The following is a 22,154-nucleotide window of genomic DNA, read 5'->3' as shown; positions in this document are numbered from 1 at the left end:
CTCTACCCACCCTTCCATGAGAATATACGTTTTTTTTATTAGACATTTTTTGAGTTAAATAAACATTACAGTTTTATATGACATATTTATACCCAGCGGCTGCCTCAAATGTCATAATGGCCTAAATTAAAATCCACTCTGACTGCAAACATTATTTCCGCACTAAATAGCTCAAACCTCGCTTTGTGGAGAATGAGAGAGACCAAACATATCCGAGTAGCACATTTTCAACTGTTAGGACAGACAGTCCCTCTCAAAAGGAAAAAAATCTGTGTTTTGTTAGCATTATATGAAAGCTCTATAATGCTGCTTATTAATTTTATAATCAAAGAGCTGAAAATGTCTTCAGAATATCATCTTTGTTAGACAGATCGAATGATGACAGGATTTAAATGTTTGAGTTAACCATCCCAAAACATCAGACCGAGAAATCGTACCCACACATCCAGTCTCGTGAGCCTTTACAATCCCTCACTTTGAAAGAAGAACAAAAAACTCTGACTTATATGTAACAGAGACATAATAACCTAAACACACAGTTTGACATGAAAAGTTTCTAAGCAATCATAATAATCCTCTGAGCTCTGGCCCTCAGGCCAAAGAACTGGGACATGGTTGTAAGTGCAAAATGAACAGCATCATCAGCATGCTTTGGAACAACACCCCAACGTGGCACGCTTCCCCAGAAGAGAGCCGGAGCCGGCGCTTAAAATTCTTGACTGCAGTGGAACACAGACATTAAACTTTAACAAGGAGCTCATTAGCCAGGACAGAGCCAGGCTAATCGTCGTCGGCGCTGTTGGTTTTAAAAAGTGGCTCGCTCAGGGAAGGAGGGGCCATTTGCTCCAGTAGAAGATCAGTGAATCATAATGCCATTATTATGTGCTCTCATGACCCAGCTTCAAAAGCCCTTGTCAGAGGAGTGAATGGAGAAATAAAGATAAAAGGGAGAACGAGAACAGTTGAAGGAGGATATGAACGATGAGGAAAAAAAAAGCGGTTTTGAGAGGACCTCAATGGAACGTCATAATGAAAGATCAAAACAACTCAAAACAGACTGAAAATCAAGACGTTAAGTGTCATCTGAGCCTCTTCATACAGAAGTAATAAATATTCAAATCCTTTAGAAGGAGAGTTTAACAGAGGTAAAGATACGAGAATTCCTTCATGAGGTTATTATTTTAATGTCCTTTTTTAACCTGAATTATGGTAGTCAATAAGAATTAGTCACCTTTAATGCCCCAGAATACATTGGAGAGGTCACTATGCTTAAATTTGAACTTACATTCTAATGTATTTTGACGGCAGATGCTCTAAGCACTGTGGCTTGTATATGTGTGTATGTAGTCTCTCATGATTACCGCTGTTCACAAATCAAGCACAAAGTTAAAGCTATAAAGCAAATGTAATATAAGAGCTGCTAGGAGCCTTCTGCCGTATGACGAATGGGTATATTCAACCAAGAGTGTATAGCAATATGCTGAATTGTTAAGTATTAGGTCATGTGCAGTGAATAGGCACCAAAAGGTTTCCAGTCTAACAGAGCAAGATAACACCCCCCAAAAAGATAATGAGCCAAAGAAATTAATAATTAAACTTATTTATTCTTTTTTTTTTTTACAGATAGACAAGATATTCATGATGTTAGAAAAGATTTCTATTTACTATTTTATTCATTAAAGAATCCAGAATTTTTTTTCATCATGGTTTTCACATTAATCTTACACAGTACACGGCACAACTGTTTACAGCATTGACGATAATCATGTTCTTGAAATAGAATCAGCGCAAAAGACACTTTCAGAAATGAAGAAATAAAACGCTTCTTTTCTCCACAAAAACAAAAAAATATTACTGACTGGAAACTTTTAAATGGTGGTGTACACACTCACACACACACACATAACTTTTATGAAAAAAAAAAAATTAATATATTTGAATAATATATAAGCACACAATCATAGCCAGTGAGTAGGCAGCCGTATCTGTGTTAATGGTGTAAATTCCAAGTAATCTCAGGCTTGGACGAATTTGAGGTCTCTCTGTTGGCAATCTTTGCCAATCACTGCTATCTTGAGATTGCCAAGACCGAAATTAGCAGAGAAGCCCTGTCGTTGCCTGCGCTGAGGTTTCTCTTCTCTTCTCTTGTTTGTCGCAGGAAGAAACAGTGGTGACTAAGAATCCAGGTGTGAACAAGACTCAGAGGCAGCTAATGAATACAGACACCAGAATATCCCACCCAGCCCCCTGCAGCACTAGCGACAAACAGCTTGTTAAGACGCAGGTGACACTCGACGTGGGAGGAGGAATGGAAGAAGAACATCTGTTTTCACCGTTAAGTGCGGGTATTGACAGAGAGCAGAGAGCAAGCGGCAGACAGACACGTCTCTGTTGAACGCCTGGCTAATGATAGGTCTGCCGTGCCTTGTCGCCAAGTCTTCGTAATCCCTGAGAATTGGCCGGTTACACCACATTGTTATGAGTTTAAGTCCCATTTGGAAACGAGTTAGGTTTTCCAAAACGTATCTTAGTTTTGAAAAAGTGGTGATAAAAATTGTGGTGTTATTCAATGTAAGTAACCATGACAACAATAACTTCCTACACGTCGCATCCAATATTAAGTTAAGACAAATTGTACATTTGAACAAAATGTGCCTTCAATGATGAGGGTGACAAGTTGACAACTGTACAATAATGCAAATGGCACAATTATACAATCTCTTTTATTGTTACAAAATAAGTACATAAAAGCATTACTGAAAGTTGTCAACTATTCATTGTGTGGGTCTTTTCAACTAGTGCACCTTTATTTCTTATTTCTTTTTCACTTATATCATAATTCAGGTCTTAAGATATAGTATAATATTAGAAATCAAATTATTTACTGTTCTAAATTATAATATCACAATGAACAAAATGATGGTGATTTTATTTTTAATGGAGCAGTTATAGCAAGTTATGGGAATTTTTAAAAACTAGTCATTCTTTTGTAAGCAATGAATAACTTTCTATACAGTTGGACACCGGTTAATTGTCTAGCTATTGTGTAAATAGAGCAGTGAATACATACAGCAAGCTGCTGAATACACATAAACATATTTATTTTTTAATGGTTAAAAAATGTATTGGTCGTGCATAGCAGAAAATAGTCCTAAAAACAGTTCAAATGGATTACATGCCATATATTCCCACTTCTCTTAATATAAACAGTGATCTTTGAGAATTACATGATTTAAGAGAAAATACAGTGCAAAGTGCTGGTCTGGACATATTTCTATTAGCAAGGGATGAAGCTTTTCAAAAAACTATCAATACAAGCTTAGAGTTGCTCATTCATTTCTAAGTACTATGATACTACCATAACACTGTCTCCTAACCAGCCGTGAAGTGATAGAGCGTCAAGCAATAAAAGTTATCTCTTCCATGTAAATCTGATTTCTGTCCTACCCAGCCGCGACAGGAAACTTTGTTTATTACTGGTATCTTTTTTTTTTTTCGATTTGACTTGGTGACAGGAACTTCCAGTGCAAAAGAAATTAAAGACATAGTCCAAACATGCTGATAATACAGACATACATTGTGTGTGGTTAATTAGTTCATTTCAAGGTTGTGGTCATAGTTGGCAAAACTTCACTAGGGTGAGGAGTAGTAGTAGTAAATAAGAAAAGAAAGTGAACAGTAGGTGCAGAGGTGTGTTGATTGTCAGTTTTGATGAGCCCTCTCAGCTGGAGGCCATCAGATGAGAAAGTGAACTGAAAATTGAAAGAGTGCTGCAGTGACTCATACAGGCGAGGAGGCCAGTCGAGTGGACAGTGAAATAGTAAGTGTGCTTGAGGGAAAGACAGAGACAGAGAGAAGGAGCAAGAGAAAGAAAAGGTTATTGGTTGCAATTGTGTGCATTTCAGGGGTCATCTATGAAATACACATAGGCCAGAGTCTGAATGTAACAGCAAAAATGGCCACACACACACACACACACACACACACACACACACACACACACACACATATATATATATATATACACAGAGAACAAAGCCAACAAAGCAGTAAAGCATTTCTCTTGGCAAACATTCTAAACGTTTGGTGCACTTTTCACAGGCAAAATCTATGAATCTAAACCATGAGGCTTTTTGCATGAGGGAAAAGTATTTGCTCAAGCAGATTTCGCAACAGATTTGTAGATTTGCCACAATTACTAATATAAAGCTGACTGTAATAGAATAACAATGCATCTCTTTTTGCTGCTACAAAAACAAAACGTACATAAAAGCATTAGAGAACTTTGTGAATGGTTCGTCATTTTGTGAGTGATATTTACTTCTTATTTTATCAACAGTTTTATTGTCATTTATGTCTTGTAAAAATGTCCTCGAGTTTTGAATATCAAAATATCCCAATTATATTAAACTTTTTGGGGGATTTCCTTTAATGGACAATCAGCTTTTTCCTGTGTTAGCACACACACACACACACATATATATATAATTTACATATATACACAAACACACACACACACACCATAACATATATAATATATAACAACACATAACAACAAAAAAATGTGCGTGTAAAGAGTATAAAGTGTCATTTTTTCAAGTAACACTGTCCAGTGGCCACATAAGCAGATAAAGTTTCAGAGGACGGCAGCATCTCTTACCTCCCTTGAGATTATTGCGGTTTTACAGAGGTCCTATATAAAGTGGCATGAATGTAACGGCAAAGTATGGATAAAAAAAAAACACAGTTAACTGCAGACAAATGTTAAATGGAACCGAGACATGGGTTCTTATATATAAAAAAAATCCAAAACAAACACACACAAAAACCAGAGAGGAGCCATTGGTCTAAAACAAGCCTCGCTATTCTTTAACCTTTCCTCCTCTTATTCTACCACGCCATCACATAATATCCTTTCCTGACAGGGAGACATCCTATTCTCATAAGGCTCCAGTGAAGAGGCACATTATCTGAAAAGCATTAACACAGTGAGAAGGTTGTCTGAAAGCCCAATAGGACACGCTGGTCCCTTTCTACTTCCCAAGGGCAGACAGCTGTGCAGAACACCTATAGGGTAACCAGCAGCTGACACGCAATACATGAATAGAGAAAAGAGAAAATGGATGCAAACCACAATGTACTACAGCACATTACAGCAACAACCTTCAGTTCAATCACTCCCTGGAAGTAAATGTGCATTGCGATGTCTATAATCGCTTGTGTTTGGGATGTCGATAGGCTTATGCCAGCAGACTCAACCGTACTTGAGATAAACTTCCCAATATGATATTCCCTCAGAGTTATACTTGCCATACATCATACAGTATTTGCTGGACTGTTGTACATTTCGAAAAACCATAGCTTCTGTCATTCTCCAAACAGCAGAACCTAATAGCCTAATTAAAAATGTATATGGTGGAAAGACTAATTAGAAAAAGAGGAATGAGAAAATGTGCCAGTGACACTTTCACTTGTTTTTTTTGTTTGTTTTTTTTGTTATTGCATCATCAAATATTCAACAGCATAATAGAAGGAGCTCATTTGGTCTTTTTGCAGGTCTAGAAAAAACAACATCACATAAATGATTTAATAATGCAAACTGCCAAAATAAAATGTAAGAACTGAGGACGCTGCTTGCTAACATCAAAACCATCTAAGCACATCCTTTTCCGTGAAAACCAAAGCATAATGAAATCAATTCAGCCCAGTACAAAAGGGTCACGCAGGACTTAATGACTGGATCGGCAATAAAACAGCAAAACAAAGATTGGTACTGACATTGACCCTCACTCTCTATTGCTAATTAAAAGAATTGATCAGGAATTCATCGAAAACACTCTTAAAAATCAAACAACGTAGACAAACCAAGCGCAACAAAAGGTGACATAATTGTTCAATCTTTCAAAACATTAACAATTTCACAACACTGCAATAACACACAATGCAATCTTTTATTTATTTTTATTTTTACATTATTTAAATAAAATTGCTTGTAGTGTAATACTGTCCGCCTATCTTTAATTAGCCATTAAATTAAAATTATTGCCTATACTGGAATCGACATCATTTTTAATATCAGTGCCTCCCTACAAAGGAGTAAAAGAAGATTTGGGTTTTACAACACTCCACCAGCAAATGAAAGGTAAAGAAAGAAATGAAGAGTGCTAAAGTGAAAGAGGAGAGTGGAAATTGTCTCATTTCACTAAAGTTAATGTTGCTTTTTCTGTCTCTTGTAATAAGTCACTTACCAACAGATACTCGCAGAATACAGAACTCTTCTATTCATTTCATGCTAAAAGAACGTCAGGACCCAGAGAACAACACAGTTGGAAATACATTTCAACAAACCGTATTTTACAAGTGCAAAAACGGCTGAGCTAGATAAAGACTTGCATTCAAGAAAGGTAGTGAGTCCTCTCTCTTTTGTGGAGTTCGTCATTCATTTATCGTTCAAGGACGATGGATTTCTGTTGAATAGATTTTTTTTTGTTGGTTCGGCTCTTTTTCGTCCACATTGTCAGCACAGTGGAGGTTACCCAGTGCCTGTGACATGACCCCCACTACCAGGTAAAGGAAAAAGACGAGAAAGAAAGCGGGTGTGGGAGGGATGGGGCTGAGGTGACGGTGGGAAGCAGTGGGGGCTCAGCTGGCTTCATGATTGGCCGATTGAATTTCCTCTCCTGTGGTGCTGCAACTGTGCAAACCGCCTCCACACAGATCTCTCCTGGCTGTCTGCATGTGTGTGGGTCAGCTTTTGTCTGCCAAATGTCCCCACGAGGAGACTAAAACCTGAAATCACCTACATCATGGAGACCGGCCAACAGCTCCCACGAAGTGGCTTAATAAATATACCAAAAAAAAAAATCTCTTAATGAAAATGTAAATGAAAATGGATCCAGAATGTCATTAGCTCATTATAAAAACAATAGATAGTCGATGGTAAACCCCTACTGTGACAGAAAATGTGTGTACATTCTAATGAAGGACATAAAATCCACTGCATACATCTACTCCAACCCAATTTCACACTGAATTAAAGGGCTTTGTTGTCATCTGACTGCTTTAGGAGGGTGCAAGGACATGTCCCGGTCTCCCTCCACCTCTGTCTTACCATCATTCTGTCCTTCTTATCCCCTTAATCCAGCTGTCGTATCTCACATAAAACCCGCCATACAATTCACAGATCACATCCAATTATGGGCCCGTGGTGTCCTTTCAGGCTCTGCCACAATGACATGCAAAATTACCTATCCAGTTAAGGAGGAATGGAAAAAAAAAAGAAAAGTGATTCTTGCTGCATTTTTTATTCATTTGCTATCACGGGAATTCTTGGCTGAGCAATGCGAGATCGGCAAAGCTTCATAGCCAATCATCTGTAGGTTGAATCAATGCCTGAGGCTCAAGCAGCCCCGCTGGGTCCAGATGAGGTCAAAGGGCAGCTTTAATTAATACACTACACACTGCACTAGAGGCAATCTGACCCTATATCCACTAGGCTGTCTATTACCAATGGGATGAACACAGGTAATTATAAGTGGGCAGCTGAGATAGAGACAGGGGACGACGATATGGCACATTTATCATTCATGGATACAACTATACCAATCTATCCCCCCCCCCCATTTAGCTGTTTGTTCTTGTAATGTATTTTCTCGTAAAGATGTAAGTGCGCAGAGCTCCTTTAAATCAGACTATATGATCTCCCTTGGCCAATAAAGCTGCATCAGATTCTGAAACTGAAAAAAAAGTCCATCTTGCTTAGTTTAACTCCTCCTCTAGGAATGCCAAAAAAAGCACGAAATCATCAGGACCAACAAAGCTAAACACACCACCCACACAGAAGTGTTAATACACACTGCTACATACATAAGTGAACAAGAGCGTTTAAGGCTATCATGACCATTCATTTACATGACAGTGGGTGGTCTGCTGATTTCCCAGGATCCGTGCGGACACAATAATATGTCGACTGGGTGTTTAAGATGATCAGAATCGAAAAAAAGGCTGACTGAACTAAATACAAGTCATTGTCATTTTTTGGCATTGTGATATTGGATTTTAAGAATAATTTTCCTTTCATCTAGCGCAAACTAGATTACAGCACAGACTTAAACTGCTGATTTTCTTTAAGTGCACCGTTTCTTGAAAGCACATTATTCTCAGCAATTGCAGTATTCTTTTTAAAAAACAGAAGATATATTCCCATATTTTGTACTATAAAAATAGCAATACAAAAAGAGTATATATTTTTAATACTGCCCAGAAAATCCAACTAATTATCAATATTGGCCAGAACTGTTTGTAAATAGTTTTATTTTTAGTGAATATTATTTCAAAGGGGTCGTGAACGGAGAAACCAAATTCCCTTGATCTTTTGACATACATGAACTCATTGTAATATAAATACAAAACATCAAAACATTCTTGTCAGTCTAAAAACGTTTAATATTGAAGCCAATCTAGCAGAAGGACAGGTTGTGATATGTGCTAATTTATGACGTGCTATAATAGTGTCTACAGAAGACCAACGCCTGCTACTACCTCACTGTCTATTTAGCCCTGACCACCGATTCTTGCAGAAACGAATCTCCTGAAGACAAGAGGATGCTGTGCAGTGCTAAGTTGGATGAACTTTCTTTTAAATGACGTTAATGAAGGTTTGTAAGAACTTTGGTCTTTGGTTCACTTTTACTGTGGCTTTGTTTACAAAGAGGCACTGTTTGACACAGGATTTTCAGAAATATTAAAACTAAAAGAGGGTCCTGTGCTGATTATATTGGATCCGACAGTAAAGTAACTGTTTTTATTACATGATCACTATTGCTGAATCTGTTAAACCGATCATTTGATGTAAGCATTTTTGCATTTTAAACCCGAATCACAGCAGCGTTCATCTGTGAAGGATGTAGGCTGTCAAACATGCACAAGTGTTAGCCAATCACAGCAGTGGCTATAATCTGACAAGCTTATTGAAAACAGTGTTCATATGAAAGGGTCAAAAAGGGGACTAATTACTTCTAAATTATGTTTTTTGCTGTAAAAATACTGATAACATTTTAAATTAACTTAGCTTTTTTAATGTACATACAACACAGTGCATTGTATAACATTTTTCATAATTGTTGTTTTATATATTTTATTAATTTTTTTGGTGAAAAATATTTTAAAAAGTACTTCATATTTGCATTATATCAGCTCTCAAAACATTGTATCACACCGCTGCAGAAGAAGAAAAAAAAAAAAAAAAAAAAAAACGCTGTTCAATATTTTTTACCATTTAGTAGCCTCCTTCAACAAGCAATCATCAGAAACCACAGAGACGTCAAAGCACTCAGAAAAACATCAATGTACCACTATTCAGTGAAATGAGATGGAAGAAACAGCCTTTCTGAAATCACGTTGAGTAGAGCCACTCTTCTTCAGAGGAGACAGGAAAGGGCCAGACAATACACAAAAATGGGCTGAATGGGGATGAAACAAGACAAGTCAAAAAATAGATGAATAAGAAGAGGAAAAAGGGAATAGACAGCTGGAGGAACAGAATGAAGACGCCTCACTCTAGTTTATGTGCCCCGATTTTGACCTCCTGTGGAAAAATTCCAGGCTTTACTCCACGACGTCCTAACAACCGTCCCACACACAAACACACAGATACACACATTTACACCCAGACCCCCAGAACTAGAAAGCACAGGCAGATGAGACATGATGTCTGCGAGCCTCTATCTATCAAAGATAACAGAGCAGCTATAAACACAGACAACTGGTTTCAGCACCCCTCCTACAGCCTGACGCGACACTTTGTCTCCAGTCCTTTTACCAGATTGACAGAGATAAAGCAAACAAAACACGCAAGTATGCAAATACACACAGCTAAAAGCAAAGAAGATTTATTGCGTACAGACACTTATTCTTGTTCGTGCACTTGTTTCTGACAAGATAATTATCAGAATTTGATGTACGAATCGAGTCATTTAAAAAAAATGGATTCTCTTGCCTAGGTATATTAAAAAAAATAATGGAAACAAGAAAAAAAAAAAACGACAGGTTAGGTACTTTGAAGCGGATTTTTAGCTTTTTAATACGCTGCCAAACTTTGCATGACTGAAAAGTAGTGTTATATTCGGAGGATCCGTCTCAGACTACTGTTAAAGTTCTATTGTCTTGTCTCATTTTAATTAACGCTATACATTTAATGCATTCATTTAATGTGATTACTATTAAACAAAAAAAAAGAAAAAGAAAAAAGCCAAAAAATGTTCTGATATAAAGAATTATCCTACACTGGAGCTTAAAGAGTTACCTTTATGTATTTGTGAGTGCAATCACCACACAAAAGACAGTTCGCCAAGGACACATTTTTTCCATTCATGATCTGGCACAACATAGAACAGAATGCAGAGGTCTTGATATATGTGATTCAATGCTGAACTACGTTTAACCCAACTTCAAACATTGTGCATTAAGCCTGCCTCAGACAGACAAATTTAACTGCAAAATGCATTGCTGTTGACTATAGGCTAATGACTGACTTCACTAACATAAAACAACATAAATGCATTTTAAGGCCAAATTTCATAATCAATGATTTTCACATCTTTGGCCACAATAATGCATTCAAACATTTTCTCAACATTTTGTTTAAGCTGTGATTAAATTGTATGCTTTTGGCAGATGCTTTTATCCAAAGTGACTTGCATTGCTACCTGTCAAAAGTTCAAGTGTCATGATTTCATTTAATAGTAAAGTGAAAAGTAAAGCAAAATGTATTTCCTCGTATTAGCACCTTGCTTTTTGATTAATCGTTAGATCGTGTATAATCACGTTTAATGCTCATTTGATTAATCAATCAACATATCATGCACTTAATAACAATGTATAATATTATATATCATCTCCAAGCCCTAATTTAAGTTGGATTATTTTCTTGGGTTAATAAGACGAAAGAAAAAAAAAATAGTGAGACCTTCAGCATGTGAGTGTGAGAAAGTGAAGTTTTTGAATGAGAAATATTTGTAAGGAGTATTTGAGTGAGAAAGAAAAGGCTCACACAACAGCGTCTATCTTGAGTGTCTGTCTGGTTTTCCGACACTGTGTAGAGCCACTCCATGAGTCCAAAGCCCATCTGACTTTAAGTGTCTCTCTTACCCAAGACAGCCTCCAATAAATGGGACAAACACACACACACACACCCTTATGCGTACACACTTCCAAATCTCCCTAATGCTGCTGCAGAACAACAACAAATAAAAACATTTATAATTCATAAAATTCCCTCAGGCATGAAAGGAGAGGAAGAATAGACATAGTTTGCAATCATCTGAGAGACATTTATTGGTTTTTAACTTTATGGGGCTTTTTTATGCCTGGGAACCATTAACCACATTTAAACATTTTAAATTCTGTAGAGCAGAGAGACGTTTCAGCAAGGTGTGGGCAGGTCCCTGTCTTCCTGCCATCTCTAAAACTCCAGTGTATACATATTAGAGATAAAAATGAGAAAGTGTTAAAAACAGCCGCTGTGTGTTGTAAAAAAGAAACATCATGACAGATCTTGTTTGGCCATCTAACCTGACTTTAACGCCAACCTCCAAACATTTTGCTACCAAACCACAACGAAAGTAATCCTGGTGCCACAGCAAAACATACACAAAGGTGTATATATAGGTTTACATGTAAGTGTTTCGAGTCTTTGGGATTCTGGGAATAGTTGAATATACATGGGCGTGAATATCAGAACCTTCCAGTAATCATAACAATTGAATTTAGTTGCATTACCGTACTTGATTATCCAGAAAATGTCATTTTATGTGAAGAACGAGAAAGACAACATCACAACGCAATGTTTGAAACACATCCCAATTTTCTCATTTGCTGTTAGTCAATCTTTTATCTTTGCCCATTTCTTAATCTCAGTCTCATGAAAGCAGAAAAGAAAAAGAAAGCAATTTTGACAGAAACCATCTCCACTTCCTTCGGTTTAGCCTATTCCTATTGGAAAGAACTAATGAAGGGGCAAATGAAGGTGTTATGACAGCCTAGAATTTATAACGTCATCTCACAAACAGCATGAGATGAATGAACAAAGAGGTGACGGCGAGAAAGAGACCTGGGCCTGCAAAGAAAGAGAAAGAGAAAGAGAGAGAGAGAGAGAGAGAAAGAGAGAGAAAGAGAAAGAGAAAGAGAGAAGAGAGAGAGAGAGAGAGAGAGAGAGAGAGAGAGAAGGAGAAAGCATATTTCAGACAGATCCAAATCCTCAGCATTGTTGTCACAGAAAGCAGGCATTTGGCTAGGCCATTGGCTTCGTCTAGCTCCTGTGGAGCTGAGGTAGTCTGTCTGAAGTCTCTCTGTTGCTTTCTTTTTCTCATCTCTGGTGAGCATTTGCTTTGACAGTTGAGACACAACCGAATCTAGTTTTAGTCATTTCTTTTAAACAGCTTCATACACAAATCTGCTAGTGTATTTATGATGGAGCTATGAATAAGAGAAGAAAATGGAGGCGGACCATGCAGCTCAGATAGCAAACTCCAAGGGACATTTTACTTAACTAGGCCTTAAGGAAGAGTTATCCTAATTTGTCAGCTCTACAGGGAGGATGAGGTTTGTAGGGCACTTTGTGAGACTGCAGAGACGCTGCTGATGAGTCAACGGCTGGTTTCACTCTCAAAGCATCAGCCAAACACCCTGAAAAACACCTCGATGTAACAACTTCTTTCTCGGTGCAGTTCAACAGTCACATTTTCAAACTCGTTTTTTTTACCCGTTCTTGGCAGCACGGCATCATGTTCTACCGCTGCCAAACTAGAAACTGCCAAAGTATGTCAACATGTATTTTTGTGATAACTTTCTTTTATGAATGAAAAACTTGTATCATTGCATATCTAACAGAAAAACTAATGGAATAAGATGTTAATATTAATCGCACCAATTTGTAAGCTTAAAAGTGTTTATATTAGCCAAAAGTAATTTTTTATATCTATTTTACAACACCTTTTAAAATTTTACCCAATGATGCTACTTTGACCGGAAGAGCATATTATTATAAATTATAATGCTTATAATTTGTTTTGTTAATCCAAACATTATAAAGTTAAAAACAATTAAAAATACTGAATGAATTTTCCATTTGGTGCATTACTCTTTGACCCAAAAGTCTACATGGAATTATCATATCCAGACCAAGTGGTACTTTTTTGTAATTGGTTTACAGCTGTATGAAATGATTGCCGATGTTCTCTTAAGCGACAATCTGTTTCTCTTTTTCAGGTGAATCTGATGAGTCTGGCAACAAATTAGTCATGTTTTCCAAGAATCTCTCTCTTGCTCAAAGTGTTTCTTTCTCTCGTTCTTGTTCTCACACAGATGTGCCCTGACAGCTTGCATGACTGAGGGTGAACAGAGAAAGAGATGGAGAAGATGAAGAAAGCAGAAATGAGACACAGACAGATCGTGAGATACAGAAACAGGGGCTGAGGGAGGATGTCAGGACTTTGGAGATTGTTCACGTCAGCATTCTGGAGCTTTTGGCTTTGAAGTTTCTCTCTTATGGCAGGATGAAGTGACACGCGGCTCGTACCTGAAAATGTTCAAGCCACAACGATGCACAACACTTTGTCAAAAATTGAGGGAAAGATGCAGAGAATGAGAGAGAGAGAAACAAACAAGGAAGACATTTTCATGCTCATCATTTGTCTATAAAACAGGTTTCAAATCTGAATTTATTTCTTCACAGCAGCCTATGAGTGATGATAACACCTCAGCTCTGGCCTCATCTGAACCTGCAGCTGTTGCGTACCGATAGAGCTATAATATATACACTGAATACTTACAATATAAGCCATTTGCATTTAACATATAAAATTAAGAAACACCGTGGACAATGAAATTATTTAATGCACTTACTATTTGGCCAGGTTTACCAAAAATCTTGCCTCTTTAAAACTAAGTAGCAAATTTCTGTTTTCAAATTTCAGTTTATTACACTGAATTTTTGTATTCATGCATATAAATAAAAATATTTTTAATCCATTTAAAAATTTTTTTTTTTGAAAGAAGACCTTGATTATTTTTACATTAAATAGCAATATTATAGTTGATTTGTATTAAAAAAAAACTGTAATATATAATCTTTTAAAAATAAAAAACTTTTGGAAAAAAAATTAAAAGTATTATATAGTAGGTACCCCACATAAGTGGATTAAAAGAAATGTATGCTACACAGTAAACCATATTTAAGGATTATTTTATTGTGCTCAAATAAAATTCAACTCTTTCACAGATTCTTTATAAGCAATTGCTGACAGCGTATCGTCAAGCCTTTTGTACGGTACTTTTCACAAATACATATTGTGTCAAAGCAGCTTTACAGAAGATGTTAGAAAATTGCACTCTGGCAACAAAAAAAGATGAACAAAAAAAAAGAGATGTGTTTTGCTACAAGATGGAGAACCAAACTTGTTTAAAGATCACTAAAGAGAGAGGGGGGAAAAAAGGAGGTATAATGGAGAAAACAGGCAAATCCATAAACTAATGCCTAACCTGTTGCTGGAGCTCTACCATGACCCATAATTACTTTACTCGCATAAAGTTAAAAACTGTGAAGAAAAGATGGCCTAATGTCATATTCTGGTCTCATAGCTTCCCAGCTGATTTATGGGACGCAGCAGAACAGGGAGCACCAGGGGAAAGAGAGAGGAAGATACAGAGGGAAAGACAGCAGGAGGAAATGCGTTCGCTATTCATTTGTTACAGAGGGAGTGCACGAGGGCACAACTTAGACACAAAAACAAGCCGCAAGCCGCATCTCTATCTCTGTCATAAATTATGGATGTTGTCTGATGTCTCCTAACTGCTGTGGGGCTCTCAGGGGGCCTTCTCAGCAGCAGGCCTGGCAGAAGAGCTGAACTTTTAATGTAGAGCCTTCCACTCTCAATGTCAGCTCCAGCATAGGGAGTGCTTTTCAAAAGCATGGGTCATGGACTTGCTCACCAGTGGTAAAACACATTACAGCAAGATCGGCTCACTTTATTCACTGCATGCTTTTTGTATGCTTAAAATTATAATCAGTCGTCCTTGCCAAGGTAAACTTCGCTATTGCGCAAAAAACTGGTAAGTAATGAACTCAAATCTAAGGCTTGTTGAGAAGTGTGCTTAAATTTAAAATAAATCTAACAATTTAAAAAATATATATATTAAAAGGCGTGGTTGCATTGAACATTGTTTGAATCCATGCAATCAGAAAAAGAGACCTGGTGACATCTTCAGACATCACTGTTTATCATTAGCTGGCTCTTTAGGCATTAACTAACCAAAACAGCAAGACATAACTTGTACCACAGGAAGAACTGACATAAACAGGAAACTGCAGTTCGGCAAATCCTCTTCAGCAGAGTCAGCTGATGAGACCGTAGAGAAATAACAACATTAAAGCTTTATAGGAGAGCTATACTCAGATGGAACATACAGACATGCAATATAATATTCAAACTGGATATATATACACATACAATACAGAAGCACTATATTTAGATGAATGTACAGTACAGTATCACTACAGAATCACTATATGATGTACAGTACAGCTGGATGTAAAGAGAAGCAGCATGTTACTTTGAGTCAGAGTGTGTTAGCTGCATAGTAAGACTTTTTTTTTTCCTTGCATGAAGTGATGATTCACCCAATTTATTTTCTAAATGCATGTTATTCATCTTATTGTGATTCATTCATCTTTGCATGTGCTTCTCTTTTGACCTCGCAATTCTTAATCAAAATGACTAAAATCAATCTTCCAGTGAAACGGCAGACTGTTTGGTGACTTCAATTATTTTGCCTGATTAAACTCCGCCCCTTTCGTACAATCGTCTGGAAGCTCACATTTACATCTGCCTCTTTCCAATCAAGTCCATGCAGCATGTTTTTTTTTTTTTTTTTCCTCTTTCACTCAGATGTGCGTCCCCCATACAGAAGAAATTATCTGTCGCTACTTCTGTTTCATCGTGATTTGGAACTAGTACTATTAATCTTCCAAGAGTATATCAGCATACGGCATAAAACAGAAAGAGAGGGGAGGGGACGCCACTCGTCCTACATGGTGTGCTGTACTCAGACAGGCACAGAAACGCACACACCCTCAAACACATATACAATGTCACAAAGCTCATTTGGTCCCTCAGCTGGGTCCTCTGTCAGGGTCACAGCCATTTACTCTATCCCATCCATCAGCGCAGACTACATATGATCGTTACCTACACACCCACCCTCACAAACACAGCTCTCGCCCTCTGATACATTTTCACAAACACCAAAAAACGGTGGTCCATACTTTACTTCAAAAACTCACATCTAAACTCAACACTGTAACCATGTCTTCAACATGGAAGTCTTGGTCTAATGGATAGAGTCGAACCTGTAACCTGAAGGTCACGAATTAAATCCCATGTCCTGGGATTGAATATCCAGCACACTCTTCACCCTCAATAACAAGACCTTAACATTTATGGTTGGAAAAAAAACTTGCAGCTATGGTTGGCAGAAGATATGCAATGTAAAAAAAAAATTACCTTATAATATACTGACAACCACATATACATATATACATACATATATATACATATACATATACATATATACACACACACACACATATACATATATACACATATAAATATATATATATACACATATAAATATATATATACACATACACATATACATATATATATATATATATATATATATATATATATATACACATATATATACACATATATACACACATATATACACACATATATACATATATATATATTTTTTTTTTTTTTTTTTTTTTTGCATTTATTTACTTATTTATTTATTTATGTAATTATGGTCATGTCAATGTATGTTTTTTTTTTTTTACAGTAAATTATAAGATTACTTGTTTTTTCACTTGGTTATAGCCCTGTCTAAACCCACTTATAAGCTCCGAGCAAAGACCTCTTTGCAGTTTCAAAGCTCTGTAGCACATTTTGACACCTTTACACACACAATCCCTGTTAAACCCCTCAAAACAAAGAGTATTTTCAGATCCCAGCACTTCAATTCTTAATTCGAAAACCCCCCTGTGTCACGCAAATGCTGTGCATTTCAGCGAACGTGCAGTTCGATAAACACCGAACTCTTTAAACATGCCGCTCAGACATGACAGGCAGCAGTGTAGGGAGTCTGTGGCGCGTTATGCACGCCAAGGCTCTGGGGAGGGGAGCAGAAATCCAAACAAATCAATGCGGGCCGAGCCCCGGAGAGACAGAGCATCCACCACCACCAATTACTGCAGCGCAGAAACAAACACAGTGGAAGTGAACTGGAAGAGAAGGCAAAGTCTGTTGCTAGCAGGTAAACTTGTCGTTTTGCGTGTGCGTGAGGCCGATGGAGGGGAAGAGGGGGGTCTGGATACACTCACGCAGGCAGGTTTGCTGGGTCTGGCAGTGCAGGCAGGCCACTCTGTAATTTACAGAGGTGGAATGCAGCATGCAGCCGCGGGTGCTAATTACAGAGCGTTCATCTCTCTCTTTCTCTCTCTCTTTCAGACTGTGAGCCAGCCGACCAAAACCAGCCGACTCCCACACTGCTCCGCTGTCAACTGCAACCTTCAGACAAAATGCAGAAGTGCAAACACACACACACGCACGCACGCGCGCACGCACGAGGACAGATGTTTGGATAACATCTATGACTCAGGTGACTCTACACGCTAGAAAACCCACAAAAAGGTTTACTAGTATGTAAAGAGCACTGTAATAGACCCCATTACAAAACCACTGGAAATTGACTGCCAGTACTTCTAAGGCTATTCATCTCTCTTGACTGGAATCTTGTCCTGTTAATGTCTTTTTTAGCAGCTTCTGGTCAGGTCATATAGCATGCTCTCTTGGATGGCGCCGATCTCTCCGGTCATGGCATGTGTATTGATGCCTGTGTGTGCATAGAGACTGAATTCTTTGAAAGCCATCAACGAAGTGCCAGTGGAAATGCACTTGTGCATATACGCATATACAAACACACTCACGCTGCCAAAGAGGCAAGTATTAAATTCCACCACATATACAGTGTGTGTGTGCACATCCACAGCAACAGTGTCTGTTCTGCCCACTAATCATATTGTGTTTAATTACATGAGTCGGATTATACTGGAGAAAGCCTAGGTCAGCAGGACAAGAGCCCAGACTAACTTGGGAGAAACACCCCCCCCCTCTTTTAGTGCTTAAATTCAAAAGTACAGCTTTCTAGATGTGAAAGCTGTAACATTTCTTCACAAATGAAGAAAAGGATGGAAGACAAACTGTTTTAGCTAAAACGGGGCTCTTGACAGGCTGAACGTCCTACTCCTCATTTCGGATTTATAATGAGGTTCTGTCAGAGCTCATATACTGAAATAAAGTGCTAATTCTAATACTAGCTGTCTTACGCAAACATGGTTTGACTGCTTACTAATGTCATTCCTTAATACGATTATAGCATATTAATGTTTCTGTTGGAAAAAGCTAAAACGAAAATACAGCAAACAAAGGTTAAAAGAAGGGTAACCTCTTCAGTTGACTCCAGTGACGAGGCTGACATTTATCTAATGGGCTTCATTCAATCTCTATCAAGCATTAAATCAGCAGAGTCGGGTTCATTGTAAAGGGGTTATAGGTTAATAGGCGTTTATCCACCTTAATCTTTATTGTGCTCGAAAGCAGTTTACCTATGATAACACCCTCACAGTAATAAGCTATCACATCGTCCGATAAGATTTTTTTTTTTTTTTTTTTTTTGTGTTCTCTACAGCCGTGGAGGATTCGCAGACTAATTTATTATGAGCTTTAGTGAAGCTGTTTATGCTCAGAGAGATAAGGCTCAGATTAAACGCTGTCCTTTATCAGCATGCAGCACATTCAAAAGACACTGTTTCAATTTAATTAATTGCCCACAAGACAAGGTGCAAGGCAATTATTTTCCATACTTAGACATTCGTGTGAAAATAAGGACAGTAAGTGGGAACATATCCAGGAACAGAGGTCTTTGTTTTGCCTCTGGTTACGTCTCAAAATCTACTGATCTGTCTACCTCGACAGCTTTTTTTTTAGGCATCAGATGAGTCAGATGAGTCAGCTGAGCCAACCTGGAACATCTGAAATCCAAAAAAGCGTCTCTATAGTTTGAGTGACATAAACTGTGTCTGAAATCGTTTGTTCATTCACTAATTCGTAGTATATTGGTTGAGCGCACAGTATCAGAAAAGAGTGAGCCAAATTAAGAGAGTACATTTGGACACTGCCATAATAATCAATCAAGGTAAGCCGATATAGTCTTTCATCATGACTCGTATTACTTAAAAGTTTTATGTGCAGCTTAAATAGAAATATATGTATTAACAACATATATTAACCTTGTCATTTGAGGCCATTTTTGTTGTAGTTACTGTTTTTGGTGCAAATGAACTGTTCTAACTTTTTATATGAAACTAGGGCCAATATTTGGTGAAACATTCAGTTCATTAGTTAATTGTTAATTTATTAAACTTCACCGTAAGACAAATTTCCTTAAAAAGGACAACGCAATGCTATGAAATTCAATACATATACAGTATGAAAACTTAGCACAACAGAAAACGACCACAATCATTATCCAACAATCTAACCCAACAATTGAAAATATTCACCATTAATATGGTTATAAAAAGATACCAGTTGCCTTTGCAACTCCATAACACTTCTCCCTGATAGCAGGGAATATGAAATATGCATATAAATACATATAACAGTATTTGACTGTTCAGCGACGCATTGACCAATTAGAATTAAGTATTCTAGAGCCATGCAAAAATATCAATAACAAACTAATTACACAAATAAATAAATAAATAAACTTTTATTAAACAAAGCATAACAAGTATATTAATACCAGCGATAATAACGGTAATGCATAAACCCAGGATTTTCATTTAAAGAGCCTAAGCGCATGCAAACGTCAAGATTTAGTCATATGAGCATCTGAACGAACCAATCCAGCGTACAACAGCTAAACCTAAAGATGCATTTCTCAACTAAACTACATCCTTCACTTCAGACACACTCACTTTAGACAACGCAGCTTAAATATCCATAACGTGTGAGATGCTGCTGCACAAAAAGTTGATCAAAGGGGTAAACGATGTGCATAATTCAATCGCAAAATAAGCGCACATTAAAACACGTTTTAAATGACCCCTTTATAGAAGTATATTTTCTTTATATTTTTTTGAGTAACTGGTGCAGTGGTCTTGGCCTCGATACAGCGCATGAACTTTCATAAACCTACCTGGATGATGTTCAGATGAAGGTGCGGCCCCTTCCGAGAAGACTGCTGCTTTTAAAAGGTGAAAATGCGATGGTTTTGCCTGTGCCCTAACAGAGAAAAAGCACCAGCAAGTTTTCTTGGAAAAAATCAAATGTGTTCGGGCTTTAGAGCCGCTGACAGTAATCCAAGTGACTCTTCTTGGTTGTCGTCTTGGGTTTCGGGACGAGACGCCGTGCAGCGCGTCTGAATTTCAAGCACCAAACACACACACACACACACACACACGCACACACGGCTGTTTCACTCTCAGCTGTCTGTCTCCAGCTTCAGCAGACAACAAAAGTCCACCCTTTACCGTAGTGCGTCGAAGAAGAGCGCACTCAAATAACGCGCGTGCGTTTAGTACGCGTTGTGTTTCCCCAGCACTGACGTCAGGAAGTTGTCTTCAATTAGAAACATGTAATGATATTTATGATTTATTATTCTTAATTATAGAGATTTATACCTAAGCTTTCTTGTTTGGTCAAATTAGTTCATTCATGAAAGTTATTAATGAGAGAACAGGCTGTGACTGTACTGTGATCTTCATAGAGGTATTTTTTTAACGTGTTTTCCCAACTTCCTAAATACTGTTATAGTATGCAATAGGTTATTATATATATATATACACACACACACACACACACACACACACACACACACACACACACACACACACACACACACATTCTTTTTAGTTTTGTTTTAGTTAACTAATAACCATGGGACATATATCTTTGGAAAAAAATAACTGCAATTAACTTTAATATCTGATGCCAGCAAACCAGACATTATTATATCATCAGAAGCATGTTGTGTATGAACCAGATTCCTTGTAAACTACTTTGCTGTCAGGTAGACAGATTATAAGTGTGCTTTTATTCTTTGAAATTGCTTAAAGAGTTTACAAGACTAAAAAAGTGCATTCCCGTTTTATGTGCAGTGTACAAATGGTCATACTGAAGCCGGAACTACCAGCAGTGTGTCTTTGAGCAAGGCACATGAACCCAAGATGCCTGAGAGAGAGGCTATTTATTGAGGTGTCAACAAAAATCTCAAATATACCATTCAAATGCTAGTCGAAGCAATCAGCATGAACCTTTGACATCATACCGCTTTTATTAGCATGCAAATGATTAGTGCAATCATTCTAGGTAGCAAAATATTATGTGGATATGAATTTGAAATATGAACGCGTTGTCTGTGTGCATTCTCGCATACGTTGCAATAGACGTGTTAGGGTGGTGCGTAAGGCCCAAGAGAGCCACTCGCTTACAGGGTAAATGATGGATTTTTGGTGGGAGCATTCGAGTGAGTCTGCTATTGCTGATGTTGGAGTTTTAACGCTAGATACGTCATCGTCATCACTCACAACGAATGCTGATCAGAGTTTTTAGAAATGGGTTGTGAACATTCGAGAAAACTGCGTCTGAACGCTAAGGATTTTTGGTGATGTTGAAGCTAACAGTTCTTAGTCATTAAGAAAATGCATGAAACATTTAGACTCTAATCTCGTGTCATATTAAGTTTTGATGTCAAAATTGATTGCCCCCAGCTGGTTTGAAGTGGGACATGCATATGGACCCCTTGGGGTTATCTCAGAATGGTGACAGCGAAAAATTTTAGCTCTGTCTTTGGTTCTCATGGTAACAGAGGCAGGAAAAGTGATGCACAGCAAAGCGGTAGAAAAGGATGACAGGGGAGGATTAAGCACCAGCATGAGGCATAAACCGCTATTATAGCAACTAGCAAAAGAGTCAGCTTGTCAACTTACATTTCTTGGCTTGTCACCCTGGAAAATAGTCGTCATTAAAGAA

The 22,154-nt window shown here is 37.6% G+C and overlaps 1 protein-coding gene across 3 annotated transcripts in view; it reads right to left on the bottom strand.

Moving 5' to 3' along the window:
• The window catches only part of dok4 (docking protein 4), a 36,308-nt gene extending 15,692 nt beyond the window's left edge, over nucleotides 1–20,616 (bottom strand). Inside the window, exon 1 of one of the 3 annotated variants that reach the window (XM_043245906.1) lies at nucleotides 20,320–20,616. The gene's annotated coding sequence lies outside the window, so the exon portion shown is untranslated. The remainder of the gene's footprint in view (nucleotides 1–20,319) is intronic. The other 2 variants (XM_043245908.1, XM_043245907.1) reach the window with 2 other exon arrangements.
• Between the last annotated feature and the right edge of the window lie 1,538 nt (nucleotides 20,617–22,154).

Source organism: Puntigrus tetrazona, chromosome 7, assembly GCF_018831695.1.
Source record: "Puntigrus tetrazona isolate hp1 chromosome 7, ASM1883169v1, whole genome shotgun sequence".
NCBI lineage: Eukaryota > Metazoa > Chordata > Actinopteri > Cypriniformes > Cyprinidae > Puntigrus > Puntigrus tetrazona.
The sequence above is the reverse complement of the archived record's forward strand: the minus strand, read 5'-3'. Positions and strand labels throughout refer to the sequence as shown.